Raw genomic sequence first — 6,568 nt, forward strand, 5'->3', positions numbered from 1 at the left:
AAAATTGCAAAATAACCCTTTTTCGGGTTAAAATTGAAAAAAGATGTTACATAAAAAAAGTTTGTAAGATTTTCTAACAGCATATATGCAAAGTATTTTGATTTATTTGAAAATAATTGAAAATAGATTTTTCAAGGACGGTGTCGAGGTCACGGGGTCGGTGTCGTTTTTCGAAATTTGTTAACTTAATATAATAGAAGATGTTTCGTTTTAAATTAAGAAATGTTAAAATTATTAAGTTAAAAACATTTGATTTTAATGACACTTAAAATTAGACACAATATTATAGGTTACTAACTAAAAATTGAAAAAACAACAATAAATAATAAAAAATAATAATAAAAAATTGAAAAAATCAAAAAATTCTAAAAAAATTGCAAAATAACCCTTTTTCGGGTTAAAATTGAAAAATAACCCTTTTTCGGGTTAAAATTGAAAAAAGATGTTACATAAAAAAAGTTTGTAAGATTTTCTAACAGCATATATGCAAAGTATTTTGATTTATTTGAAAATAATTGAAAATAGATTTTTCAAGGACGGTGTCGAGGTCACGGGGTCGGTGTCGTTTTTCGAAATTTGTTAACTTAATATAATAGAAGATTGTTAACTTAATATAATAGAAGATGTTTCGTTTTAAATAAGGAAATGTTAAAATTATTAAGTTAAAAACATTTGATTTTAATGACACTTAAAATTAGACAAAAATATTATAGGTTACTAATTAAAAATTGAAAAACAACAATAAATAATAAAAAATTGAAAAAATCAAAAAATTCTTAAAAAATTGCAAAATAACCCTTTTTCGGGTTAAAATTGAAAAAAGATGTTACATAAAAATAGTTTGTAAGATTTTCTAACAGCATATATGCAAAGTATTTTGATTTATTTGAAAATAATTGAAAATAGATTTTTCAAGGACGGTGTCGAGGTCACGGGGTCGGTGTCGTTTTTCGAAATTTGTTAACTTAATATAATAGAAGATGTTTCGTTTTAAATTAAGAAATGTTAAAATTATTAAGTTAAAAACATTTGATTTTAATGACACTTAAAATTAGACACAATATTATAGGTAACTAACTAAAAATTGAAAAAACAACAATAAATAATAAAAAATAATAATAAAAAATTGAAAAAATCAAAAAAATCTAAAAAAATTGCATAATAACCCTTTTTCGGGTTAAAATTGAAAAATAACCCTTTTTCGGGTTAAAATTGAAAAAAGATGTTACATAAAAATAGTTTGTAAGATTTTCTAACAGCATATATGCAAAGTATTTTGATTTATTTGAAAATAATTGAAAATAGATTTTTCAAGGACGGTGTCGAGGTCACGGGGTCGGTGTCGTTTTTCGAAATTTGTTAACTTAATATAATAGAAGATTGTTAACTTAATATAATAGAAGATGTTTCGTTTTAAATAAGGAAATGTTAAAATTATTAAGTTAAAAACATTTGATTTTAATGACACTTAAAATTAGACAAAAATATTATAGGTTACTAATTAAAAATTGAAAAACAACAATAAATAATAAAAAACAATAATAAAAAATTGAAAAAATCAAAAAATTCTTAAAAAATTGCAAAATAACCCTTTTTCGGGTTAAAATTGAAAAAAGATGTTACATAAAAATAGTTTGTAAGATTTTCTAACAGCATATATGCAAAGTATTTTGATTTATTTGAAAATAATTGAAAATAGATTTTTCAAGGACGGTGTCGAGGTCACGGGGTCGGTGTCGTTTTTCGAAATTTGTTAACTTAATATAATAGAAGATGTTTCGTTTTAAATTAAGAAATGTTAAAATTATTAAGTTAAAAACATTTGATTTTAATGACACTTAAAATTAGACACAATATTATAGGTAACTAACTAAAAATTGAAAAAACAACAATAAATAATAAAAAATAATAATAAAAAATTGAAAAAATCAAAAAAATCTAAAAAAATTGCATAATAACCCTTTTTCGGGTTAAAATTGAAAAATAACCCTTTTTCGGGTTAAAATTGAAAAAAGATGTTACATAAAAATAGTTTGTAAGATTTTCTAACAGCATATATGCAAAGTATTTTGATTTATTTGAAAATAATTGAAAATAGATTTTTCAAGGACGGTGTCGAGGTCACGGGGTCGGTGTCGTTTTTCGAAATTTGTTAACTTAATATAATAGAAGATGTTTCGTTTTAAATTAAGAAATGTTAAAATTATTAAGTTAAAAACATTTGATTTTAATGACACTTAAAATTAGACACAATATTATAGGTAACTAACTAAAAATTGAAAAAACAACAATAAATAATAAAAAATAATAATAAAAAATTGAAAAAATCAAAAAAATCTAAAAAAATTGCATAATAACCCTTTTTCGGGTTAAAATTGAAAAATAACCCTTTTTCGGGTTAAAATTGAAAAAAGATGTTACATAAAAATAGTTTGTAAGATTTTCTAACAGCATATATGCAAAGTATTTTGATTTATTTGAAAATAATTGAAAATAGATTTTTCAAGGACGGTGTCGAGGTCACGGGGTCGGTGTCGTTTTTCGAAATTTGTTAACTTAATATAATAGAAGATGTTTCGTTTTAAATTAAGAAATGTTAAAATTATTAAGTTAAAAACATTTGATTTTAATGACACTTAAAATTAGACACAATATTATAGGTAACTAACTAAAAATTGAAAAAACAACAATAAATAATAAAAAATAATAATAAAAAATTGAAAAAATCAAAAAAATCTAAAAAAATTGCATAATAACCCTTTTTCGGGTTAAAATTGAAAAATAACCCTTTTTCGGGTTAAAATTGAAAAAAGATGTTACATAAAAATAGTTTGTAAGATTTTCTAACAGCATATATGCAAAGTATTTTGATTTATTTGAAAATAATTGAAAATAGATTTTTCAAGGACGGTGTCGAGGTCACGGGGTCGGTGTCGTTTTTCGAAATTTGTTAACTTAATATAATAGAAAATGTTTCGTTTTAAATTAAGAAATGTTAAAATTATTAAGTTAAAAACATTTGATTTTAATGACACTTAAAATTAGACACAATATTATAGGTAACTAACTAAAAAATGAAAAAACAACAATAAATAATAAAAAATAATAATAAAAAATTGAAAAAATCAAAAAAATCTAAAAAAATTGCATAATAACCCTTTACGGGTTAAAATTGAAAAATAACCCTTTTTCGGGTTAAAATTGAAAAAAGATGTTACATAAAAATAGTTTGTAAGATTTTCTAACAGCATATATGCAAAGTATTTTGATTTATTTGAAAATAATTGAAAATAGATTTTTCAAGGACGGTGTCGAGGTCACGGGGTCGGTGTCGTTTTTCGAAATTTGTTAACTTAATATAATAGAAGATGTTTCGTTTTAAATTAAGAAATGTTAAAATTATTAAGTTAAAAACATTTGATTTTAATGACACTTAAAATTAGACACAATATTATAGGTAACTAACTAAAAATTGAAAAAACAACAATAAATAATAAAAAATAATAATAAAAAATTGAAAAAATCAAAAAATTCTAAAAAAATTGCAAAATAACCCTTTTTCGGGTTAAAATTGAAAAATAACCCTTTTTCGGGTTAAAATTGAAAAAAGATGTTACATAAAAAAAGTTTGTAAGATTTTCTAACAGCATATATGCAAAGTATTTTGATTTATTTGAAAATTATTGAAAATAGATTTTTCAAGGACGGTGTCGAGGTCACGAGGTCGGTGTCGTTTTTCGAAATTTGTTAACTTAATATAATAGAAGATGTTTCGTTTTAAATTAAGAAATGTTAAAATTATTAAGTTAAAAACATTTGATTTTAATGACACTTAAAATTAGACACAATATTATAGGTTACTAACTAAAAATTGAAAAAACAACAATAAATAATAAAAAATAATAATAAAAAATTGAAAAAATCAAAAAATTCTTAAAAAATTGAAAAATAAACCTTTTTCGGGTTAAAATTGAAAAAAGATGGGATAAACTTCCGAAAACCCCCCCCTTCCGATTTTAATGAAACTTGGTATACTTACGTAATTTCATGCGCTGATCACGAAAATGATAGTGAAAATTACCGCAAATTTCATTTTTATGGTGAAAACCATAAAAAACACCATAAAATTATGGTTTTTTGCGTTTAACTCGTAAAAAACGCAAAATTAAAAAAAATCGTTCTCACAAAAGTTGTAGAGCTTCTAAAAATGAACATTTTATGTCCTATACATTTTTTACCAAAAGTCATTAGTTTTCGAGAAAAATGCAAAATATTTAAAAACGGTGAAAATTACCAACTTCTAGCTATTATCCACAAGAGGCAGATGTCTTATGTGACGGACAATATCTTTTAATAAAAAACCTTCTACTCTTTGCTGTGCAGGGCTATTTCCAAAAGAACTTTTAGGGGAAGACATCTTGGAGGAGGGGGGTCGGGGTAGGTTCCGTACCTTCCAGTACCATTAAGAATGTGAATTTGACTGTCTGTTTTGAAAGAGAGCAACGATACTAGGGAAGGCGGGCTTCGCCCGCCTCTGCATTCTTTGCTGTGCAGGGCTACTTCCAGGGGGGGAGGGGGGGAAGACATCTTGGAGGAGGGGGGTCGGGGTGGGTTCCGTACCTTTCAGTACCATTAAGAATGTGAATTTGACTGTCTGTTTTGAAAGAGAGCAACGATACTAGGGAAGGCGGGCTTCGCCCGCCTCTGCATTCTTTGCTGTGCAGGGCTACTTCCAGGGGGGGAGGGGGGGAAGACATCTTGGAGGAGGGGGGTCGGGGTGGGTTCCGTACCTTTCAGTACCATTAAGAATGTGAATTTGACTGTCTGTTTTGAAAGAGAGCAACGATACTAGGGAAGGCGGGCTTCGCCCGCCTCTGCATTCTTTGCTGTGCAGGGCTACTTCCAGGGGGGGAGGGGGGGAAGACATCTTGGAGGAGGGGGGTCGGGGTGGGTTCCGTACCTTCCAGTACCATTAAGAATGTGAATTTGACTGTCTGTTTTGATAGAGAGCAACGATACTAGGGATGGCGCGCTTCGCCCGCCTCTGCATTCTTTGCTGTGCAGAGCTACTTCCAGGGGGGGAGGGGGGGAAGACATCTTATATATTATATATACATAATATATGTATAATATAATATAATATCATAATAATATAATATTCAAACGAATCAAATTTAATGTGCGATCTCTCAAAACTATCTTTATAGGAATTCCAGTTTCGTGGTATTAGTAATTTTTGTAGTGTGCTTTTCATGTTTCTGCATTTTTCTCGAAAACTAATGACTTTTGGTAAAAAATGTATAGGACATAAAATTTTCATTTTTAGAAGCTCTACAACTTTTGTAAGAACGATTTTTTTTAGTTTTGCGTTTTTTACGAGTTAAACGCAAAAAACCATAATTTTATGGTGTTTTTTATGGTTTTCACCATAAAAATGAAATTTGCGGTAATTTTCACTATCATTTTCGTGATCAGCGCATGAAATTACGTAAGTATACCAAGTTTCATTAAAATCGGAAGGGGGGGGGTTTTCGGAAGTGCACCCAAAAGATGTTACATAAAAATAGTTTGTAAGATTTTCTAACAGCATATATGCAAAGTATTTTGATTTATTTGAAAATAATTGAAAATAGATCTTTCAAGGACGGTGTCGAGGTCACGGGGTCGGTGTCGTTTTTCGAAATTTGTTAACTTAATATAATAGAAGATGTTTCGTTTTAAATTAAGAAATGTTAAAATTATTAAGTTAAAAACATTTGATTTTAATGACACTTAAAATTAGACACAATATTATAGGTAACTAACTAAAAATTGAAAAAACAACAATAAATAATAAAAAATAATAATAAAAAATTGAAAAAATCAAAAAATTCTAAAAAAATTGCAAAATAACCCTTTTTCGGGTTAAAATTGAAAAATAACCCTTTTTCGTGTTAAAATTGAAAAAAGATGTTACATAAAAATAGTTTGTAAGATTTTCTAACAGCATATATGCAAAGTATTTTGATTTATTTGAAAATAATTGAAAATAGATTTTTCAAGGACGGTGTCGAGGTCACGGGGTCGGTGTCGTTTTTCGAAATTTGTTAACTTAATATAATAGAAGATGTTTCGTTTTAAATTAAGAAATGTTAAAATTATTAAGTTAAAAACATTTGATTATAATGACACTTAAAATTAGACACAATATTATAGGTTACTAACTAAAAATTGAAAAAACAACAATAAATAATAAAAAATAATAATAAAAAATTGAAAAAATCAAAAAATTCTAAAAAAATTGCAAAATAACCCTTTTTCGGGTTAAAATTGCAAAATAACCCTTTTTCGGGTTAAAATTGCAAAATAACCCTTTTGCGGGTTAAAATTGCAAAATAACCCTTTTTCGGGTTAAAATTGCAAAATAACCCTTTTTCGAGTTAAAATTGAAAAAAGATGTTACATAAAAATAGTTTGTAAGATTTTCTAACAGCATATATGCAAAGTATTTTGATTTATTTGAAAATAATTGAAAATAGATTTTTCAAGGACGGTGTCGAGGTCACGGGGTCGGTGTCGTTTTTCGAAA

At 26.7% G+C, this 6,568-nt stretch overlaps 1 long non-coding RNA gene across 1 annotated transcript; it reads left to right on the forward strand.

Annotated features, from left to right (window-relative positions):
- Positions 1 to 154: 154 nt before the first annotated feature.
- On the forward strand, positions 155 to 3,977 carry LOC127287883 (uncharacterized). The gene is made up of 3 exons (XR_007843957.1): positions 155 to 289; positions 714 to 928; positions 3,716 to 3,977. It is a non-coding gene; the product is annotated as an uncharacterized LOC127287883 (long non-coding RNA).
- Positions 3,978 to 6,568: the final 2,591 nt, after the last annotated feature.

This window comes from Leptopilina boulardi, unplaced genomic scaffold (genome assembly GCF_019393585.1).
Source record: "Leptopilina boulardi isolate dan_hultmark-lab unplaced genomic scaffold, ZJU_Lbou_2.1 LbouV2_377, whole genome shotgun sequence".
Taxonomy (NCBI): Eukaryota; Metazoa; Arthropoda; class Insecta; order Hymenoptera; family Figitidae; genus Leptopilina; species Leptopilina boulardi.